The 9,730-nt window shown below is 43.5% G+C and overlaps 1 pseudogene; it reads right to left on the bottom strand.

Moving 5' to 3' along the window:
* Nucleotides 1-1,675: 1,675 nt before the first annotated feature.
* On the bottom strand, nt 1,676-8,314 carry LOC134807007 (olfactory receptor 7E24-like; annotated as a pseudogene).
* Between the last annotated feature and the right edge of the window lie 1,416 nt (nt 8,315-9,730).

The following is a 9,730-nucleotide window of genomic DNA, read 5'->3' on the forward strand; positions in this document are numbered from 1 at the left end:
GATAGAAGCAATTCACAAGTCATGTTTTCAGATTTCAGAGCAATCCACACTCAGCAATATTTTGCGGTTCTGACAAACTCAATTGTCTTCTAATGCTTTCATCATTGATTTTTGTGTTATTCACTTCTTGCTGTACACACCTGTCTTAGAGACACTAGATTCAAGAATGTTCCAAGAACCAGATCATCATATAGAACAAATTTACAATTACTAGAAAATACAGCCTATCTTTTCCGAAGAAAACTCTGTAATGAAACCATTTTCCTCACTTTAAGAAAAGGGTTATTCTAATTAAAGGAAATTAAGAACTCATTTTCTTTGATTCGAATACACTGATACAAATTCCCTTGATGTAGAAGATTTATAAGCACTGTATAACAGCTGAGACGATGCCATCTGGAAATGAAATGAAAGTTGATAGTTCATAAGCAGAAAATAGTTCCACAGGCCAGATAGGTCCTAGTGATTTTGTCATTATGTTTTCTGACTTTTCTCCTTCCAGAGAGTAATTGCTTCCTCAAATCGGTGGGTCTTGTTTTAAAATTCATGGAAGCTCTAACTCCTGTCCTTAGCTTCGGTGGACATAGAGTTTTCATCAGAACATTTGGCCGGACGCGGTGGCTGACGCCTGTAATGCCAGCACTTTGGGAGGCCGAGGAGGGCGGATCATGAGGTCAGGAGATCAAGACCATCCTGGCCAACGTGGTGAAACCCCGCCTCTACTAAAAATACAAAAACTTTGCCCGGTATGGCAGCGCGCGCCTGTAGTCCCAGCTACTCGGGAGGCTGAGGCAGGAGAATGGCTTGAACCTGGGAGGCAGAGGCTACAGTGAGCCGAGATCACACCACTACACTCCAGCCGGGGCAACAAGAGCAAAATTCCATCTCATAAAACAAAAAATAAAAAACACGCACTCTGTCACACTGATGTCACACTGATGACAGCCAATTTTTGTGAACCAAGGAAGTGTCAATTCAATAATTCACATAGATTTTTACTTTTGCTGTCTCCTATATCCCAAGCAAGATATCGGCTCTGGGGAATCAGAAACAAAAGTGACTCACTTGTTCCTCTCACAGTACTCAGTACTTACTGAGAGAAGGACAAAAAAAAAATGTCCTGCCTGGAAGGCAGGGAAACCAGAGCTTCAGGTCAGGGGATATTTCTGTTGAACTGTATGGAGCTTAAGCTTAAAATATTAACGAAGGGCACCCACGATCGGTTTAATCATCGCTCACTTCTATTGGATCAACTAGAAATCAACTCAGATGAGAGTGCTGAGTCCCAGAGGATGGACATCTCACCCCTTGCCATACAGATAAGTAGAAAGGGTGGTACTGAAAATTAATGGCCAGACTCTAAGTCCCAGGTACTATACTTGATAGTCTCCCAACTCTCAAAAAGTTGTGGGTTTTTTTGGGGGGGTTTTGTTTTTGTTTCTTTGAGATGGAGTCTCACTCTGTTGCCCAGGCAGGAGTGCAATGGACAGATCTCTGCTCACTGCAACCTCCGCATCCCAGGTTCAAGCTGTTCTCTTGCCTCAGCTGAACACCTGACCTTGTTATTCACCTGCCTCAGTCTCCCAAAGTGCTGGGATTACAGGCATGACCCACCGCGCCCAGCTTCAAAAAGTTTTAAGCAGAACTCAGAGGTCTTAATCACAGGCACATCGGAGGAGCATTTTTGAAATGGTTTCCAGCTTCCTCAATAGGAATGGAAGCCAAACTCTGAATTGATGACCCCTTTGAGGAAGCCCAGAGCTGTAAGGAAAGCCAGGAACAGAGGCAAGGGAGAGAGGCATCCCGAATGATCCTGTGCCCATTCTTTCTGGAATCTTTAATGTGATCTCAGCTGCCCTTTCCATACTTGACACAGTGATTGTGGCACCCACTGCTCTAGCTGTGTTCTACAAGGGACCCCCAAAGGGAAGGGCACAGGGAGCAGGGGCATCAGCCTGAGTGACAAGGACTTGAGAGGGCAGGTTGGATGCAGGGAGAGGACTGGCCAAATGCCATGTGTCTGGACTTAGACTGCCTGGTTGAAATTGGACTTCACCCTTTTTGACTTCATGATCTGGTACAAGTTCTATGAAAATGCGTTGCTCCTTTTCTAGTCTGTAAAATCATCATGAAATGTGCACTCATAACTGGGAGACTACACAGATGAAATGAAACAAGCTGCATAGAGCACAGAGCTCAGAGCCTGGCCTTCAGGAAGCCCTCAGTAAGGGTTCATGATGCCATGGTGTCTGTCGTCATCCTCTTTATCCTCATCATCACCTTCATCCTCTTTTTGTTGTTCTGATGGAATAGTTTAGAGGGACTCATTCCCTGCTATCATGGGTGAGATGTCTATGAAAAGGATAACGAGTGGGGGAGGAAAGCAACATTTTGAATGAGATTTCTGAGAGAGACCTCCCCACCACCACCGAGAACAGAAACTCCACAGTCTGCTGAGCTGACAGTTTGCACATTGGTCTCCTCCCATCTGCTCACGGCACTCTCCTGTTTGTCCTGAGGAGGAGGAAACCAAACAAGGCTCCCGACTGTCCCTCAGCACTCACGGAACCGCCCTTCCCCTCTGCTGGGCCATGACCACGGAGAACAGGTCCACTGTCCTCCCTGCGTGGTGCACATTGGAGGCTCAGACTCCATCCTCAAGGCTGGCAAGAAGACAGGGTGAGACATCAGCCTCCTGATACAGGTGACGGGTGTGGAGCCCACAGGACTGGAACCTCACATGCAGGGCTGGAGGCACAGACTGACTATTTACTATTCTGTGGCCTGGGAGGCTCAAGGCACAGAACTCCTCATTAGCCAAAGTCGCCCAAGTTCCCCAACCTCTAAAGATTTCCTCGTAATTATGAAAGAAGAGAAAAGTGAGTGTCCATAGAAACTCTGGGGCTTTTCCTCTAATCAGGAGGAAGCTTGTGTGGATTATTCGCTTCTTTCTTTCCTTTTGCAAGATCGAAGTGCTTTCGTTTTCAACTGTTATGATGGGAAAATATACCACGTATACATCTTAAAAATTATAAATATATATTATTTCATATAGAATGGCCAGTATCAACATTGACAATTTCCACTATTTTTCAGTTTACAGTTTAATCACATTAGGTACATTCACAGTGTTTAGCAAACATCACCGCCATCATCTCCAGAACAGTTTTATCTTTCAAAATGGAAATTGCACCCATTAACCAAACTCTCCATTCCTCTCTCTCGCCCACCCCTGGGGGCCACCATTCTATTTTGCAGCTCTATGAGTTTAACTACTCTTGACCCTTGATATAGGTGGAATCCTACCGTGTTTAATTTTTTTATTTGTTTGTTTTGGAGACAGAGTCTTTCTCTGTAGCCCAGGCTGGAGTGCGGTGGCATGGTCTCGGCTGACTGCAACCTCCACATCGTGGGTTCAAGCGATTCTTGTGTCTCAGTCTCCCGAGTAGCTGGGATTACAGGTGTGCGCCACCACGCCCAGCTAATTTTTCTATTTTTAATAGAGACGAGCTTTCACCTTATTGGCCAGGCTGGTCTCGAACTCCTGACCTTAAGTGATCCGCCTGCCTCAGCGCCCCAAAGTGCTGGGGTTACAGGTGCGAGCCACTGAGCCTGGTCGTGTTTATCCCTTTGGGGTTTATTTATTTCACTGACGATAATGTCTTCAAGGTTCATCCACGTTGCGGCCTGTGTCAGAACTTCCTGTCTGGTTTTTTTGGTTTCTTTCTTTCTTTCTTTCTTTCTTTCTTTCTTTCTTTCTTTCTTTCTTTCTTTCGTCTCTCTCTCTCTTTCTTTCTTTCTTTCTTGGTTTTGTTTTGTTTTGTGTTTACATGGAGTCTCACTCTGTCACACAGGCTGGAGTGCAGTGGCACAATCTGGGCTCACTGCAACCTCCGCCTCCCGGGTTCAAGAGATTCTTGTGCCTCAGCCTCCTGAGTAGCTGGGACTATAGGCACAGGCCACCACGCTCGTCTAATTTTTTGCATTTTCTGTAGAGACAGGGTTTCACCAAGATGGTCAGGCTGGTCTTGAATTCCTGACCTCAGGTGATCCGCCCATCTCTGTCTTCCAAGATGCTGGGATTCCAGGCCTCAGCCACCACACCTGGCCAAGATTTTCTTTTTTGTTCCTACATATAAGTGAGGACATGAAATATTTGTCATTCTCTGCCTGGCTTATTTCACTTCATATACAGACCTGCAATCTCATCCATTTTGTCTGCAGTGGAGAGGATTTCATTCCTTTTTAGGCTGAATAATACTTCATTGTGTGTGTATACCACAGTTTCTAAATTGAAACAAATTCCTAAAAAGGAAATATTTTTAACATGTCTCGGAATGTGAAACTTCAGGGATACTGTGCCCATTTTATTCTTTTCTATTTCCCATCTTATGTATATGTGAGTGTATAACAAAGCAGCAATCAATGTGTGTATAAATCTCCAACTTCAAGAAATGTAAAATGAAAATGCAAAGTGGTGGCTGGGCGTGGTCACTCACGCCTGTAATCCCAGCACTTTGGGAGGCTGAAGCGGGTGGATCACCTGAAGTCGGGAGTTGAAGACCAGCATCACCAATATGGAGAAACACTGTCTCCACTAAAAATACAAACATAAATAAAATAAATAAAAAATTAGCAAGGCATGGTAGCGCATGCCTGTAATCCCAGCTACTTGGAAGGCTGAGACAGGAGAATTGCTTGAATATGGGAGGCAGAGTCTGCAGTGAGCCGAGATCATGCCATTGCACTCCAGCATGGGCAACAAGAGTGAAACTCTGCCTCAACAAAAAAAAAGAAAAAGAAAAGAAATAGAAAATGCTAAATGGTCAGAAAAAACAGCATAATAAACATTTGTATGGTGTTGATGGACAATGCATTTGAAGATCATAGTTGAAGAAATCAGATTACAATTAACTTCTGTTCTTACTCATTGGAGCTTCATGCCTCTAAAAACTTCTTCATTGGAACAACCTCTGGTGCTTAAAAAAAAAAAAAAAAAAAAAAAAAAAAAAAAAAAACCACATACTCACACAGGTGCAAGTAAATCAGAATCTCAGGTATTGAGACCCAGGCCTCATCATTTGTAAGCTCCCCAGTTCATATGACTCAAAACCAAGATTGAGGACCAGTGACATCGATCTCTACACACAAACTGCCTAAATAGATTCTCTAGAAGCAGTTTACAAAGAAATTCCACATAAACTCTGGAAGAGGATATGAATTTCATGTACAGTATATCCTCACTTAACATCTTTGCAAGTCTCTTGGAAACCTCAACTTTAGGCAAAATTCTGTATAGTGAAACCACGGATTCCTCACCAATATTATAACCAAACAACTTTGAACACACCAATGGTGTCGGAGGACCTGCTGCACATTGTCTCCATAAAGTCAATTTTCAGGGAATTCCAAAATGAAGTGAGGACTTCGTGTGTATAAAAAGATGGTTGTGATTCCACCTGGATGACAGTGTTATTGCGCAGAAACTAAAGGAGGCTGCCTAGATATAGAGGATTCAGTCATGAGGTTTCTGCTCAACAAAGGATCCCAGAATCCTCACCCATTGCAGTTAAAGACATAACAAGAAAGCAATATTTGCATAGGAAATGTGGAAAGGAATAAAAGCCATCAAGCCACAAAAATAATGTGACTAAGGGGCAGGATTTGCAGATGTAGAGATTTAATGTGGTTGCCCTTTCTCACCCACACAAGAAAAAGGATGGAACAGATCATGAGATTCGACTGTTCTGCTGCGCAGCCTCCGCAGGGCACTTTGTATGTCCCTGTTTCTCAGGCTGTAGATGAAAAAGTTCAGCATGGGGGTGACCACAGCCTATATCACTGATGCCACGACACAATTCCTGAGGGGTAGTGCCACGGCTGAAGTCAGGTACATGCCAATGCCTGTTCCATAAAATCAGCAAAGAGCTGCCAGTTGAGAGCCATAGGTGGAGAAGGCTTTATACTTCCCATCTGATGATGACATCCTTAGAATGGAGGGGACAATTTTATAGTAAGATAAAAGGATCCCTGAAATGGGAAGAAAACCAAACATAGTACTATCAAAATATATGAATATGCTATTGATGACGCTGTCAGAACAGGCAAGGTTGAGAAGTTGAGAGGGGTCACAGACAAAATTAGAGTTTTCGACATTCTTGAATAAGGTGAATTGTAACACAGTCCAACTGTGCAGCTGGGAATCCAACAGGCTAAGGAAAAAGGACAGCAAAACTAAGAAGACAGGAAGGTGAGGATTCATGATGACCGGATAGTGCAGGGGGTGACAGATGGCCACAACTCTGTCACAGGCCATCACAGGAGCATGTCTTCTATACATGCAAAAAGGACCAAGAAAGACATCTGTGTCAGGCAGCCCGCATAAGAGATGACTCTGCTATGTGACTGCATGTCCACAGTCATCTTGGGAACCGTGGCCGAGGTGAAACCGATGTCAGCCCAGCACAGGCTGGAGAGGAAGAAGTACATGGGGGTGTGGAGGTGGGAGTCAGAGCTGACAGCCAGGATGATGAGCACGTTCCTCAGCACCGTGACCAGATACATGGACAGGGACAGCCCAGCGAGGACGGGCTGCAGTTCTTGATCCTCTCAGAGAGAGTCCCAGGAGGAGTTTTTAGACACCTGTGAGATTCCGTGGCTCTGTGTGACTTGGACACCTTGAGAAGAAAAGAGGATTGGAAAAATGAAAAGATAAAAACCAGCCTTAATGCTGTGTGCACATTTTGGATGCCAGCAATTCACAAGGAATATTTTCACACTTGAGGACCATACACCGTCAGCAATATTTCTCAGTTGTGACAAACCCCAAAATCTCAGAATTATGACTTGATTTACTTTTTTCCTCTTCAACTCTTTCTGTACATACTACTTTAGAGAAAATCCACTGAAGAATGTTAGAAGACCAAAAGGTAATACATAAGAAATCCCTGATCTCAGTAAAATACGGCCTACTCTTTTCAGAAAAAACAAAATGCAACACAAATGTTCTTCTCTCTTTAAGAAAAAGATCTCAGACTAATTGAAAGAAATTAAGAAGCAGGGAAATACACTCTATTTTATTCTGATACCGTGCTACCAATTCCTTTGATGTAGAATATCTCAAAGGATGATACAAGAGCTAGGACCGCATTCTCTAAAAACGAAATGGAACCTTAGAGTTCTTAATCGGAAGACCTTTTCCCATGCCAGTTACTTTTCACATTTATTATCATCCTGAGGTTTTCTGACATCGTTTCTGCATAAAAGTACATGCACACTCAAATATGGGAGCTGTCTTTCCAAATTAATTGAATATAGAACTCTTGGCCGAGCGCGATGGCTGACACCTGTAATCCCAGCACTTTGGGCAGCCGAGGCTGATGGATCACCTGATGTCAGGAGTTCCAGACCAGCCTGGCCAACGTGGTGGAACCCCATCTCTAGTGAAAATAAAAAAACATTAGCGGGGCGTGGTGGCAGGTAACCCTGGCTACTCGGGAGACTGAAGCAGGAGAATCCCTCAAGATATTGCTCCTGACATCAGAGTGGTCGTACACCCTGTGATATTATTTGTAATCACCCAGGGAAATACGATCCCTAATATTACAGTGGGTGCACACTCTGTGATGTTATTTGTAATGTCCTAGGAACATATTATTCCTAATATCAAAGTGGATGTACACCATGTGTGTACACTCTGTGATCTAATTCGTAATATCCCAGAGAGATATTTCTCCTCATATCACAGTGGGTGTACACTCTGTGATATTATTCGTACTATCCTAGAGAGATATTGCTCCCAGTATGACAGTGGGTGTACACCCTGTGATATGATTCATAATATCCTAGAGAGATATTACCTCTAATATCACAGTTTCTGTACACCCTGTGGTGTTATTTGTAATATCCTAGGGAGATATTATTCCAAACATCACAGTGCATGTACACCATGGGTGGACACCCTGTGATGTTATTCATAATATCCTAGGCGGATATTACCCTTAATGTCACAGTGCGTGTACACCAGGTGTATACACACTGAGATGTTACTCGTAATATCCTAGGGAGAAATTACGCCTAATGTTACAGTGGGTGTACACCATGTGTTTCTATTCTGTGATGCTATTCATAATATCTTAGAAAGTTACTAGTCCTAGTGCCACAGTGGGTGTGTACCATGTGTGTACACTCTGTGATGTTATTCGTATTATCCTAAGGAGATAGTTATAATATCACCGTGGGTGTACATCATGTCTGTACTCCCTGTGGTGTTATTGGTTACATCCTGGGTTGATATTACTCCTAATATCACCATGGGTGCACAGCATGGGTGTACATTCTGTGATGTTATTTATAATATCCTAGGGAGATATCACTCCTTATGTCATAGTGGGTGTACAGCCTTGTGATATTATTGGTAGTATACTTGGGACGTATTACTCCTGTTATCACAGTGGGTGTACACCCTGTGATAGTATTTGTAATATCCTAGGGAGATATTACTCTATACCCTGTGATATTATTTGTGACCTTTTAGGGAGCTATTTCTCCTAAAGTCAAAGTGGGTGTACACCCTGTAATATTCTTCCTAATTTCACTGTGGGTGTACACCATGAGTGATATTTTTTCTAATATCCAGTGGGGGAGAGGATGATATTGGTTCCAATATCACAGAAGGTGTACACCCCTCTGTGATATTGTTCCTAATATACAGGGAAGGAGAGGATGATATTATTCCCAATATCACTGGGGTTGTACCACCTCCCGCCGGGATATTGTTCTTAATATCCGGAGGTGGAGAGAATGATGTTACTTCCAATATCACAGGGGGTGTATACCACCCCTGTTTGTAAACACCCCCTGTGATATTGCTCCAAATGGCCTGTGAAAGAGTAAATATTACTCCCATTATCGCAGGGGGTGTTCAGCCCTGCTGATATTGTTTTCTAACATCCAGGGAAGGAGAGTATGATATTACTCCCAATATGGCAGGGGTTGTACACCTTTTTGTGTTATTGTGCCCAATATCCAGGAAAATAGAGGATGATATTACTCCCAATATCGAAGTAATTCTACAGCACCCCTGTGATATTCTTCCTTATATCCAGAAAGGAAAAGAATGATATTACTCCCAACAGCGTAGGAAATGTACACCTGCGCTATGATATCTTTCCCAGTATCCAGGAGGGGAGAGGTTCATACTGCTTCCAATATCGCAGGGTGTGTACACCCCCTCTGTGATTTGTTGCTAACATCCAGGTTTGGGGAGAACGACATTACTCCCAATATCGCAGGGGGAGTTCACCCCCCGTGACCTTGTTAGTCATTTCCTGGGTGGAGAGGATGATCTTACTCCCAATATCGCAGGGGGAGTACACACCCTTGTGAAAATCACCCTAATATCCAGAGGGAGAGAGGATGATATTACTCCCAGTACTGCAGGGGGTTTACACAGCCCTGTGATACTCTTCCTAATATCCACAGGGAAAGAGGATGATATTACTTCCAATATCACAGGAGGTTTATGCAACCCTGTGATATTGTTCCTAATATCCAGAGTGAAAGAGGATGATACGACTCGCAATATCGCAGGGGGTGTACACCCCTCCTGTACTATTGTCCTGAATACCCTGGGAGGGAGAGGATAAGGTGACATTGAATATCGCAGGGAATGTACACCCTCCCCCTCTGATACCCTTCCTAATGTCCAGGGGAAGAGAGGAAAATTTCA

This window comes from Pan troglodytes, chromosome 7 (genome assembly GCF_028858775.2).
Source record: "Pan troglodytes isolate AG18354 chromosome 7, NHGRI_mPanTro3-v2.0_pri, whole genome shotgun sequence".
Classification (NCBI taxonomy): domain Eukaryota; kingdom Metazoa; phylum Chordata; class Mammalia; order Primates; family Hominidae; genus Pan; species Pan troglodytes.